The sequence below is a fragment of the Solanum lycopersicum genome, chromosome 3, assembly GCF_036512215.1.
Source record: "Solanum lycopersicum chromosome 3, SLM_r2.1".
NCBI lineage: Eukaryota > Viridiplantae > Streptophyta > Magnoliopsida > Solanales > Solanaceae > Solanum > Solanum lycopersicum.
The window spans coordinates 35,912,818-35,927,907 of record NC_090802.1 but is presented as its reverse complement, the minus strand read 5'-3'; the positions used below and the strand labels follow the sequence as shown (position 1 = coordinate 35,927,907).

Sequence of the window (15,090 nt, the reverse complement as noted above, 5' to 3'; positions counted from 1 at the left end):
ATGCAGTATTTACAGAAATTCAGACATAAATAGTAAATTTACAGAATTCATTGAGAGTAGCATAATACCGAGTTGGACTAGGGTTCAGCATACCCAAATAGTCCCAGAACTACAAGCCAAGTAGGTTGTAAGTCCCCTCTGTGGGCAATCAGTTTAGTGATCACGCAAACATGCCTTTATACCTTTGGCAGGGTATATTGGGTCCTCTCGATAGGGCATATAAATCAGACTCCACATTTAGCTCATGTGATTTTATTATCGATTATTTGTATCTCTCACATATCAGTCAAACTCTCTCCATTGACCATTTATCAGTATATTAAGCATTCAATTTTAGCATGTTATAAATTGGTCATTGCATCCAGTTAGCTCATAATTCAGTTTATCATGTCAGATTATTATACTTGCTATTTTGTTGTTCAGTTATGTTTTATTTCAGCTTTACTCTATCCTACATGTTCAGTACCTTTCAAGTACTGATGCATACATGCTCTACATCTTCTCGTGATGTAGGTTCAGGTTCTCAGCATCCAGATCACACATAGATCGATTTTCGATCTCTAGTTCAGCAGGTTCAGTGGTGAGTCCTCATTCTCCGAGGACAACATTCATGAGTTTCATTTCAGTCTTTCGTCATTTAGTTTCAGTTTTTGCTAGATTTAGCTGGGGCTTGTCCCAGCATTTCTAGTCAAGTTTAGAGGCTATTTTCAGACATGGTTAAGATTCAGCTTAGTATTGAGTTAATATTTACTTCGTATTAAACTCGTAGTTTTCAAATATCTCAGTTATAGAATATGGGTATTCCCCATCTTTTCAGATTTAATTATGATTTAGCTCCGCAACAGTTTATTATTTTAGTATGCTCATGATCATGCAATCAGGGTTAGCTTGGGATCACTTGTGGACCTAGGTTCCGTGTCCGTGTCTCGGGGGTAGCTCACGGCGTGACAAGTCATGTCTTCAAGTCTTGTCCAACCATCTTCTTCAGCTTCTCCTCCTTCCCCATACCTTTTGATCCTTCTCCCATTGAAGAATGGCCATGGATTATCGGAAAACTATAATTTCCAACGGTCCCTATGCCGCATATGCCTTGTCCCAAAGGCTCTAAAAATCTGAAAAAGTTGATGTAGATTCAATTTTTGTTGCAGTTCTTTGTTTCTAGCAGCTTTTGGAATTCAAATACGACTTTGAAGTCCAATGTCGCATATAAAAGGCAAACGACATCCAAACAAAATCTAGGGCAGAACAGAGGAGGGGGGAGAATGATAGAAACGAGGGATAAGATACATTTCAAGCATTAGATTTCTGAAAATTTCTATACTCTTTCGTCTTTCCGTTTTTGATTTTGAAATCAAGTTTGAGTAAGGTTGAAGTTGGAATCTCTTATTGTCAAAGCTTTAGTTTGCTGCCCAACACAAGGTAAAATATTTTCCAAACCTCAATTTTTATTTATTTATCCACTATGTTTGTTTATCGATAGAAAATAAGGTTTAGTTTTACTTTCGTCAATATGATTTTCCCCCGTGTCCTTTTCACTTTTCGTATATGGTATTGTTTCAGTTGCTGTGAATTTGTGTATCAGTGTTGTTAAGTTTGAACCCCCTGTTAAAAATTGTGGCTTGTGTATTACTTCATAGTTCTATGTTATTGCTTGTAAAGTTTAGCTTTAGTAAGTTCCTCGTCTAGCATGATAAAATTATATTTTTACTGTTTTCAGAATGATATGAATTATTCTTCTAGCATAACTTTGATCTCTTTGATGTCTTGATCTCATTCTATTTTTTTTTTGTTTAAGATCTTATGTTGTGTTAGCTTATGTTTAAAAACTTAAGAATTGTGATCGTTTCGAACCTATTTCTAATGAAGTTTTAAGAGTTTTTGAGCTCAAAATTGGTTCTTGTTTATTTCCACTTATATATATTTTCTAATGTGGTATAAACTTTAGTTGAATGTGTTGAACAGGGATGCTCATTTTGTTCCTCTTTAGAGTCATTTTTAGCTACCGAATGTTATGACTTCGTTGCTTGCTAAGATGTGGAAATCTGCATCTTTGTGTGCTTTTAATATAAATTCGAGTTAAATCGGTTTTGCAAACATAGAGCTTGTCCAGGTTATTGATTTTGAGTTATACATATGGATTTCGCAAGATGTTTCACTATCTTGATTTGAATTGCTTGCACTTTGGTTAATCTTTTCATGAAGAGCTTGTAACAGGTTCTGCTGCCTTTATAATGAACAGAACAGTAACACTACATCTTTGGCAAAAAATATTTTAGCTGCAGCCTATTATAAAATGCTTTTGCTAATTCTAATCCTTTATGCTTGAGGTTGATCAATGTCTATTCTCTACATATACTCAAGCAGCCCCTCCCCATGATCGCATATTAATCTGAATAAGTTACATGAAGTATGAAATCTATTTTTAAGCATGATCAACAACTAATTATGGAATCACTGTAAAACTTGAACATCGATATAACTATCCAACCAATTTTAATATGCTCTTTTGAATTGTATCTTAAGGTCGATTCGTAACGGATCAAAGTTTTGTGTACTAATTGATTAAATGTCATCAAGGCACTGCCAGAATAATATTATGTTGTTGTTTATGTGTTTTTTAAAGTGCGCCTATGACTATATGGTACTTTGTCACATCCGGGTTTACCCCCTAGACATAACCGGCGTTGTCCTCCTCTTTGAGGACTAGGACTAGCCTCTTAGTTTACATCATCACATTCATAAGTCGAATTTAGCGAAAAATTTAAAACTTTTATTACTTCTACTTGGAGGTTTACATAGACCTTTACATACACATAATTATATATATCGAGTATAAATAGACCGTTCGTATAGGAAGGTTATATAGCCTTCTAGTTTTATTGCACATACATATATAAGATATAAAATAGTCTCAAAGATTGTCTCATCTCATACCATCTAAATGATCATAGCAATTTGGGCATTGCCCTACATCAATGTAAAGAAGCCACATATAGGCTTATACAAATCATACTCAAATGGAAGTGGATTGAACTTAATAAGAGTCTTAGAAAAACAAAGCAACTCCTTAAGCAAGATATTGGTATCGCCCTCGGAAAGTGATGACCTACCCACTTGGATGATAGAGATTATTCAAGCCTTCTTCAAGTCGTCTCGAATGAGCCTTCAACGATCGAAACCTAAAACGTTTGGGAAAAAGGAAGAAAATGGGGTTAGTACGCCACTTGTACTAAGTATGAGACCACATGCACATATATGATGAAAATATGCTAAAAAGGAACATTTTATAAACATATGCATTTTTCCCTTATAAACCATTATGCACATTCAACAAGACCATACCAATCAACATTTCATAATTATTAAGTCATAGGCATGCTCCTCAAAATACAACAATTTTCAAGTCTAGTCAAGTCAACCCTTCACATCATGTAGATAGATACATAGTCAATTAACTCCTTCCCCAAGTCATATTTAACCATAATCATGAATAAGAGTACATTTCATTATAAAGAAGCAAGACAATTACCCATAAACTCCTATGAAGTCAACAAGTGCAATGATCAAGAAAATTCCCATAACCTTACTCAATAAAGCAACCCAACAAGAATCATGACTAACACCCTACTTCACATAACATGACATTTAGACATACATTTCATATTACTTTAACAATATAACCCAACACATACTCATAAGTGAACTAATCAACATATAGCATCAACAATGTGCAAGTTCATCATATACATGTCATATATCATCACAAACATAAATATACATAAGAACCTCCTCCTAAGACTCCCCTCGAGGCTAACTAGTGGAATGCTTAGGTAGATACCCATACCCCTACCTAGACTAAGTTAGACTCCTTAGGTTATCCTAGTTAGAGTTCAATCCTCTTATTCATTTTACCTTTTGGGAAGATCTTTCTCTAACCGACATAGACCACATGAACTAGTGTGGAATCCGGTGTCATAAAACCCTACATCGAAGGAAGGCAGACTACTTGCCAAGGTAGTACCAAAACATAAAACATAACAACTACGTGGATCCACTAGCTAGTATTCTTATGGGGGCAACATAGTTCAAGAACTAGGAGATGTAGTTGGGACCCTCTTTATGCTCCATGCATTGTAGTCTCCAATCTCAAGAGTACTTAAGTGCTCCTACTTTCCCTCTGTGGGAAGGGACACTCCTCAATCTAGTTCACTCGGTGCTAAGCTAGAGTCCCTTTTTTAAAATGTCTTTAAGCCTTTAATTATAAATCATAATTTAGTTTGGGTCATAGGTTTTACCCCTTGTATAATCATCATCATCAATAGCTCAATAAGAATTGTATGAGTATAAGTCCTTTCATTACAATTCATAAAAGTGAGGTTAGTACATTAGCATTTCGTATCATAATAATGCCCATTGATAGTCATCACCATCCTTATAACACATACACCTTAATCAACCTCACAACATAGTCAAGACATTTCAATTCAACATCATATCATCCTATCAATCCTAGTACAAGCCATACTCCAATATAACATCATGACTTAACCACAATTAATCACAATTGGAAGTTAAGATAGAGATAATAAGACTTACCAAGTCTCCTTCATAGTTCATCATTTAGGCCTTACCATAAACCCTCAATTCAATCCAATTTAGATGTACCACATAATAATTCAATAATCAACATGATAAAAAGGCTAGAAGAGTCACTACATCATAATTCAATACTAAATCAAAGCTTAAGACAAGATACTTAGGTCAATTCTCATAACCTAGATCACTTCTCAAGAACTAGTATGAAAGGCTACAAATCATCCTAAATTTTTCATGATAAGTGTAACAAAATCATCTGAGAGTGATTTAACCAATAGTCAAGTGAATTGAATCAATCACAACCTAATTCACATCAAGATCAAACCTAATGTTAAGGGTTAAGGATCATGTTCTTCTATTTAGATCAAACCATCACAAATTATCATAATCAAGTTAATATACATGTTAATATATTCATTATATCCTAAAGAACCATAAGCAATTCAGTTCATAACATCAAATTCGTAATTGAATGAAACCCACTTGAAAACCCAACTTTTAGAAATACTTTGAAGGAGACCTTTGAGGAAAGAAGTCTCAAAGGTGAATTAGATCCCAAACCTCAATGTTTGATGAATATTTGATGGTGAAATCGTCCCTTTCCATCTCCAAAACCTCCCCCTAGCTTGTCTTCAATGGTGTCTTCCAATAGAGAGAGAAAGAAGAGAGAAGGAAGAAAGTTTATTTTGTGAGTTGTGTTTAGACTAATGAGGGTTGTATATTGGGGATTAATTAACTTAATTAGATTCCCTTAAATCCCTAATTGATCACCTAACCCCTAACTAATTAAATGAAACTAACTTAAAATGTGTAGAAACTTTTGACCCTCATAGACGGAACCACGTCGACGGGCCGCCTGTGAGTCGACGACTTGGCCCCCCTCTGTCCTGCACACTCGTCGTTTTGGTCAAATACTTGTGAAGGTGAGGGCCTCCCCATTTTGTCTAAGTATGGGACGACTTCTGGCATCGACGCCTCGTCGATCCACACACAAGCCGTTCCTTGGCTTTTGTGGTTTGCACATTGTCCGAGCAGTGTTGCCTCTTAGGTGTTAGGGTCCTCCTCAAGGGACTTTGGTTGGTCCTTGGGGAGTCGTACCCGTAAGTTTCGACCAGAATCATCTTAAACACCTATTAACTACCCCTCCACCTATTTTTACGAATTTCAACTCCTAAAAGCTAGTAAAATAGGCTAAGGCACGCTAGTACATCCTTGAACCAAATTTCCAAACGTCATGGACGTTCTTAGACGTTTTGGTTCTTAAACTTCCTAAATGACATATATTCATTAAAATAAGTCTTAAAACAGTGTTTAGACCCCATGGCACCTATGTTAGGTTTTAAGACTCCTCTTGGATTTTCGAAATGTTACATACTCTTTCTTATGTCTTCTGATAAAATCTAAAGGCCATTTTGCTAATTCCACTTCTTCTTTGTTTGTCACATGTACATTCAGGAGCGCATTTTAGAGTTAGTATATGACTCTGTTTTTGCAAATCAGAGAAGCGACCATTAGTTGCATAAGCTCGCGTCTAGCAGCCCATTTTCGCATCAATAGTGTCCCACAATTCCTTCTCGCTTCAAATCTTCATGTGCTTTGTATACATGTTGCTATTTTTGACTAACATTTTCCATTAAATGTTTTCGTATTTATGTTTATGCTTGATTTATTTCATTTGATTTGGAACAACCAAGAACGACGATAAGATGTAGTTGCCCACCTTGTTTCCTTTTAGATATTGTGTTTAGTATAAAAACTTAGCCTATAGCTTTACTTACTAGTGAAGTTCTATTTGTTGCTTAACATTTTAATTGCAAAGGAGTGTTTAAAGTATGGTTTTTTTAAGGTACATTTTTACTGATAAAAGTACAGCACTTTTAAGTGCTGAATCTTGGGTTCAAAAGAGGAAGAATTTGAGTATAATAATTACAAGTTTTCTGGGTTGAAGACACAATCTATTTTTTGTTAGTTTAAAGTGTAAAAATTGCATATTTTGAGTGCTAAAATCTGCAGCTCTACAACAGCTTTAGCGCAGATTTTTTAGTGCAGAAATGTGTAATTTTAGAACAAAAAATACTAATGATGCAGATTTTTGGGTTCAAAATATGCAGGTTTAAGTTTGCAAATTGCAGATCTTTGAGAGGTAAAACAAGGCCTAGCAACACAGATTTTTAACATAAAAATAGCAGATCTTTTAGTATGAACATGTTGCTTTCAACATGCTCTACTAAGCAGATTTTTAAGGATAAAAAGTGCAGGTTTTTTTTAGCTTTAAAAGTTGCAGATTTTAGTGTGAACATGTTGCTTTCGATATGCTCCACTAAGTAGATTCTTAAGGATAAAAAGTGCAGATTTTTAGCTTTAGGAGTTGCAGGTTTTAGCGTAAAAAATGCAGTTCCGGCATGCTCTATCAAGCAGATTTATTTTAGAACTTAAAAATGCAGATTTTTGTGACTAAATATGTCACTTTCTTGACGGCTTAAGAGCTGTATATTGAGTCTTATAAAAAATGCAGCTTTGTGAGCTCAAAAGGTGCAGATTTTGGACTCAAAATATACATAGTTTGAGTGTAAAACTGCAGGTTTTGAAGCTCAAACGCCCTTTTGTGGGCTTTGCAAAATACAAAATTTAAGCTTGAAAAATACAGATTTTTAAAAGATAAAAACGCAGCTTTTAACAGCCTCATTTCTGCAGATTTTATAGTGTAAAATGTGCAACTTTTCTTAGTTTAAAACCTATTTCTCTTAGGGCCTATAAGTTCATATTTTGAAGCTAAAACATTAGTTTGAGGGACTAAAAGAGTACTATCTCTAAGAAGGGAAAACAAGTATTAAGGTTTTGTCAGAATTATTGATCCTCTATTTTAAAAGGAATGTTTGGCTTAAGTTGTTCGCTCGGAGTTAGGCCCATTTTATATTCTTCACATCACTCCTTTAATAAATATATACTTGCTATAGTTTTTTTTAATCAAATGCTTACTAAAATATTTCAATATCTTAACATGCTATTTTCAAGGATTTTAGATATGTCAATGGGTTCAAAATACAAGGTACATACATATATATATGCGCAGAAAGATACAAATTCTATATTTTTAGTTTTCTCTATCCGTAACTTATTATTTTGTTACACTTCATATATTTTTTTAAATATCCACTATCGCTTTTTTTTACAAATGTTACTTATTTTCTTTATAATTTATATATCTCTACATTTTAATATGCATATTTTTCACTACATATTTACAACCAATTTTTTATTTATTTTCTTTTACGTCTTCAATCTATAGTAAAAATAACAATTTTATATTCTCAACATTTATTTTGAATATATTTATATAAGACACATCTCTACTCTTTTAACATAAAATTGTCATACATTCTTAGCGCTTTCATTTCTTTTCTTATCGTATAATAAACATACTAATATTAATTTATTTAATGGACATATATATGTTGTACCTTGTGTTTTACTTTTTTTTTTAAAAAAAAAGCTAATAAAATTTAACTTGGCATTTTTTTAAAAGAAAATAAATAAACAAGTTTTCTAATTATATTTTATTAAATTGAGTTTAAGGACTATCTTCGGATAGGTTCTGAGGGGTGCTTAACACCTTCCCCTCGAGTAATCAAAAACCTTAATCAGAATCTCACGGGTTTCGCAAATCAAAAATAGAGTTTACATTTTACATATTAAAAAAGGGTTTTCCTAATATTTTCCTTAAAACTTAGGTAACGGCTCTAAAACAAATGATTTTTCAAAAAATCAAATTGTCAGCCATATTATATTGTGAACTGTTTTCAACCGATTCGAAATAGGGGTACGACACTAGATTTCGCCAGCAACTAGGGTTGCTCATCCTTTTGACCCACTTGACGCAATTTGCTAATAAACGGGTCAAAATGCTATCAAAATACTTTTTTCTCGATATTAAGGCTATCTTAGTTCATCAAGGAACTAAATATATGCTACAAATGTTTTAGAATTGATTTTAAGTATTAATTGCTCAAAAGATCATCTAAAAAGACAAACTTGAGAAAATAATAACTGTTTCTTTTCTTTTTTCTCTGGTAGATCACCAATTAATTAGTTTTTTTTTTACCAAAATCATATTTTTTGATTAAATAATTAGTTTCCATTCTAAATTATGTTAGGATTGATTTAAGGGAAACTTTCATAAATAGCCACTATAATTATAGTTATTATTCAATTTAGCGAAAGTTTCATAATTACATACAGTAGCTAGTAGCTACAGATGTAATAGATTATACAAAAGCAATTTAATTTTTTTTAAAGTAAATAACGGTAATCTCAGAGGGAAAATATCCTTAATTCACGCTCGTTATAAATCATACCCGTTCTGGAACAGAATTGAGTTCCTTCCTTCTGCAACAAAATTGAGTACCTCGGATCCCAAATCGTCGCCGACAATTCAATTTTTTTCTGAGATCGTCAATCAACGTTTATTTCACCACTGTTTACATAACAGGTACATAATACAATGAATCGATTTGGTTTAGGTATATAATTTCATCTCTTTTCTGTTTGATGCTCTGGAGATTCCGTTGAATCGATTGATATTTAGATCAAAGAAATTGCTTCAATTGTATAAATTGTTTAATCGAAATTCAAATCTTAATCAGTAATCGAAGCTTTGACTGAATGTATGTTTCAATTGTTTCCTCTAAAGTTAGTTTGTATAGAGTGATTTAGATTTGTAAAATTGTATAAATTAGTTTAGTTGAATTGTGATTTGAATATGTATAATTCATTGATAGTTGTAGTTTATGTGTAGTTAGTGACTGTATAAGTTAGTGTTCATAGAAATGTAAACTTTTACATCTGTAGATGTATAACTTAGTTGTTTCAGTGTTTAATAGTATAAAGTTAATTTTTGTATAATTTAGTTTGTATAAAGTTATTTAGATTTGTAAAATTGTATAAATTAGTTTTAGTTGAATTGCGATTTGAATATGTATAATTCATTGATAGTTGTAGTTTATGTGGAGTTAGTTACTATATAAGTTAGTGTTCGTATAAATGTAGACTTTTATATCTGCAGTTGTATAATTAACTTAGAGTTATCAATATGAGTTATCCCACCCCATCCGGACTAACTCATACAGATTTTGACATTTTACAGGCCAGGCTGGGCTAGCCTATTTTTGACTTGGGCTAGAAAATGGTCGGCCCAACCCACGAGTACGTGGGCTACGGGTTTGCCGGGCCAGCCCACTTTTACAAAAAATTATATTTTTTATAATTATTAAATTAAATTATAATTTAAAAATATTATCATAAATATCGAAAAAACAATATTACATAATGTTAATGTTACTACTTGTTAATCAAATCCACAAATAAAATTATCTTTATAATATTTATTAAGTTTTTTTTCAAGTAAAAGTATAAATATATAATTAGAAATAGGATAACTTTCACATATAGCAAACACAAAATTCATATCTGTATGCTATAGCAAAGTTTGCACAATTGCGTTTCATAGCAAACATATATATAATTTGTTATACATATACAATTGAAGCAAATTGTATAAATCGAGAAAGGGATAAATTATATACAATTTGAATTTGTATAAAATGAGAAAGAGAGAAAGGCAAAAGAGACTTCAGAGAAATATTTGTATTGTATATTTTTAAGTGTATAGGACGATATATACAATTTGAATTTGTATAAAATGACAAAGAGAGAAAGGCAAAAGAGACTCGGGCAGGGAGTATACAATTGAATCGAATTGTATAAAACGAGAAATAGAGAAATTATATACAATCTGAAATTGTATAAAATGAGAAAGAGAGAAAGGCAAAAGAAACTGGGCAGGGGAGTATTTTTATTGTATAATTATAAGTGTATAGGACGAAAATATATGTATTTGCATGTGTATATTCAATTCTCTCATTTTATACAAACAGAAACACAATTTATACATTCCTTTCTATTTGTATAAGCGAGAGAGGCGAGGGTGGTGAGCGAGATTAGGGAGAGTGGCGAACGAGATCTGGGAGAGGGGAGAGAGAGGAACGAAAATATACGTATTTATATAATTTCCTCTTGCTTTAAACAAATACAAACACATTTTATACATTTGTGTTTGTATTAAAAGCGAGAGAGGCGAGTGAGACTGCCACCAAACGAGAGTGGCCAGCGAGATTCCACCAAGGAGAGTGGCGAAAATAGCTATAGTTTGCTATAAGGTACAATTAAATCAAAGTATATTTATAGCATTTAATTCAAATTAATAGTTTATTATTATATACCATTTTCCATAGAAATATTAACCTAATTATTTTGAGTTTGGACTCTCTTTAATTTTAAATTTTAATATTATATTATTTTTTTAATTAATTCTTATTGGCTCACGGGTCAGCCCTACCTATATTTCTCAATCCCCTCAAATCAATAAGCTTATTCAGGCCGGGATAAAAAGTCCTTTTCTCAAATAGGCTTCAAAAATCTTAACCCATCCCTATTAAATCCTGGGTTAGGCTAGGCCGGCCCAACTGGCCTAGCCCACATTAACGTCTCTAACTAAATTGTTTCAGTGATTAATTGTATAAAGTTAATTTTTGTATAAAATTTTACATAATAATTTGTTTTGATTTATTTTTGTATATTGCAGATTTTTTTCGTCAACAGAATATGTTCACAATGTCAATGATAAAGGTAGAAATTATGTAGTTTGAACATGCTTGGGCTGTTCTGAAGTTCAAGAGTTTAGGACCATATGAATTTTGCTCGAATTTATACATACCGACAACCGTGTTGAATATGAATTTCCAATATATCCATTGCTAGATAAAACAGAGTGGGTGGTCCCTGGATATATAATGACTGATTTAGTTCTGCCTCCAAAGTTAAAAGCCCTCCTGGAAGGCCAAGAACAAAGTCTCGCGACAAATCAGCAAGAGTGATGTTTGAATCTAAAGGGACAAATACTTGCAATACATGTGGCATTGCAGGTCACAATAGGCGTTCTTGTAAAATCAGTCTCGAGAAGCTTAAAAAAATTCAATTTTAAATGTGTGATGATTTTATACATTAAATATTGCCTATACTTTTGCCATTTGAATATTATTTTAGTTATATTGATACATGATCATAGATAGTATTTCAATTTATCTTTACAGTTGATTAATTTAGTTATTTCAATGGTTAATTGTATAAAATAGTTGGAAGAATTAAACTGTGTTAATTATTGTATAAATTAGTTGATATAAAGTGATTTTAATTTGTAAAATTGTATAAAGTAGGCTAAGTTGTGAATATGTTAATTCATTGATAGCTATAGTTTATGTGGTGTTAGTATTTGTGTAAATTAATATTCGTATAAATTTAGACTTGATATCTGCATTTGTATTTTGATATGCAGCTTGCTATTTAATATTTGGTACTTTGAAATTACTTTTTATAAAAAAAAATTGGCGAATTTGAAAATCAAAAGGTGAAATTTGCAGGATTAGTGAGTCTTGTAAATACTTCAATTGGACTGCATAATTGTATATGACATATAAACTAACAAACAAACTAAAAAGACAACTGATACAAATTTTTATTGTTTCCACATTAATAATTTCATTTGTATAATGATTTCTCAATTAAGTCGAGTAATTATTCAAAAATTATTGTACAACATGTCAAACTATTCATTTGTATAAATTAATATATATCAGTTATATTCACGAAAAAATTGTATAATATGTAAAACATCTACAAATAAAATCGCAAAACTGAGTTCATTAAACAAACTAATAGAGCCAACAAAATGTTGTTCCCAACAAATTGAAATATTCAAAAAGTATTACTACTAATACAGAATTCCAAATAAACATAAAAGATATAATAAAACTAAGTGATTATGATACATTCACTACTATCTACATCAACGGTTGATCTGATTGGCTTGTCTAGTGCCTCACTGTCACTAATCGCCCTAGCTTGATTAGAACGCAATTGATTCATTACCCCCAATATTGATATAGCATTGCATGTGTGGTGTGTAAAGTGGATCTTCTTTGAGAAGAAATTGTACTCCCTAATAAATAATGTAAAAGTATTATACAATTTTAAATGTATAATTATACAAGACAGATAGCAAAAATAATATAAAAATATAGAATTATACAAAGTGAATATCTATATACAAATACGGACTTATACAAAGTGAATATCTATATACAAATATGGACTTATACAAAATGAATATCTATATACAAATGCAAAGTTATACAAAGTGAATATCTATATACAAATACAAATTATACAAAGTGAATATCTATATACAAATACAAAGTTATATAAAGTGAATATCTATATACAAATACAAAGTGAATATCTATATACAAATACAAAGTTATACAAATATGAATACAATTGTGAAACAAAAAGAATTATACAATTTGAAAATAAGTATAACACATGTATCAAAATAATTACAACAACAATTGAAATACAAAATTTCATTTTTGTATATAAAGATACAAATATATTCAAATAGTTAAAGATATGCATACAACTTTAGATATGAACTTCAAACATATATACAATTTACCTCAGTTCTTTCAAAATGTAGTTGTTCAACTGAATCAGATTGAGCATCTTCTTTATTACTTGTAAATGCAATATGTTTTACTTTACGCTTCTTCTTTAAAATTAAAACTTCAACTAATTTTTCTTGTTTATTGCTTGTAGATGCAATCTCTTTTAATTTGCGCTTCTTCTTTGAAGTCAAAACATGAACAAATTTGTCTTCTTTATGTTTATCCAATTTTTTGGTCTTCCCTTTTGATTTTGCAACATGCATGACTTCTTGCATCTTCAATGGGGCATTACCAGACTTCGACATACTCTCTTGTTGATTAATTCAAGATTTAACAATGGATCCTGAAATTTCTTCAGAATCCTGAGTTAAACCCAAAGAAAAAGATGAAAAATCACACAAAAATTGTTGATTCGGTTGTATACCTCTAGTGATTCTCTTAGAAGGTGTTTCTTCTTCATCCATGACTTTGAATGTATAAGATCAAAAAACTGAAAAGGATCAAAAAAATTTACAGTAATATACAATACAAAATAATGAAATAAGCATGAAATCAAAAAAACAATTACCTGAAAAATCTGAGAGAACAAATTGAAAGGGAGAGGTTGAAATTTTGAATTTAAGGTGAAAAAGGTTAAAAAAAATAACTTTTTTTTTTGCAGAGATGGACTAAGAGCATGTGAACTGGGGTAAAAAAAGGGGGGAAAGGCAAACTTATACTGACAACCATAATTATGATAAAAAAAAATAAGTGGCGGATGGTAAATAAAGCAAACAGTAGCTATTTTAAGTAATTTATTGATATAAATTTATTTTTTCATGATAATTTTCCCTTGGTATAAACCATCAAATAAAAGTAAAACATTCAATGACCGATCCACTTGATTAAAAAAAATTGATGAGTTTCTTCTAAAGAAATTCCAACGGAGTTATCCTCTAAATTATAACCAAATTTTCGATTATAATCATTATTCATTGTACCAGTTTGTTCATAAATATATGAGTAAGAGATTATACAACTCAATTATTTCAAAAAATTGCATGAACCACAAATTACTGAATTTTTGGGATTAAATTTGTAAAAATAAAATCCTATAATTTAAATTTCAATAACTCACAAATTATTTTATTCCGAAAATTATAATCTACATATCGTTGAAAAGCTATTGATAAGATTTCAAAGCTTTAAAATCTCATGCACTAACTGAGATGTAATAGCTAGAGGCGGATCTAGAACTTAGAGTCTGTGGGTGCCAAGTAAATTCATCGATTGAATCAATTAGGCGTTGAATCAAATTACTCATCTTTCTGGTCTATATGACAAACCCAACAATAAAATACAAGCAGTAATAATATGATAATTTATATATACAAACACAAATTTGCACTCCACATTTGACTAAGATGTTGAAGTGAATAAAGCTCAAAATATTAATAATATTACTAATATCACAAAATATACAGTATTCACTTACAATTGTATCGACGAGTTTCATATTCTGAAAGCGGACAATGATGACATCAATCATCACTACTTACATTTACAAATAGATTACGCTCTATGCAACATATTTAACAATCATTTAAATATTGATCATTGATGTTATTTCACACTTCATTTTTATGTTCTTCGAAAATAAAAATGATCTCTTCAGAATTTTCGTATCAACATGTAAAATTAGAATCAACTTCACAAGTATACAAACAAGTGAATAAGTTTTCACAAAATTTGGCTCAATAAATGCCTATATCAAATCACAAATACTTTGCAAATCGAAAAACTTGAATTACCACCTCACATATGAATTCTGAATTATCGAATTGATAAGTCAAATCTAGACGAAGAAAGCAGCAGCGACGAGGTGCTTGACGAGGGATGTTGATATTTGAAGAAGAAGAGGTACAAATCACAAATACTTTGCAAATCGAAAAACATG

At 31.3% G+C, this 15,090-nt stretch overlaps 1 long non-coding RNA gene across 1 annotated transcript; it reads right to left on the bottom strand.

The window, feature by feature from the left end:
- Positions 1 to 2,906: 2,906 nt before the first annotated feature.
- On the bottom strand, positions 2,907 to 5,305 carry LOC109119779 (uncharacterized). Its single transcript, XR_002027204.3, has 2 exons — positions 5,158 to 5,305; positions 2,907 to 3,179 (listed from the first exon to the last, which is right to left on the bottom strand). It is a non-coding gene; the product is annotated as an uncharacterized lncRNA (long non-coding RNA).
- Between the last annotated feature and the right edge of the window lie 9,785 nt (positions 5,306 to 15,090).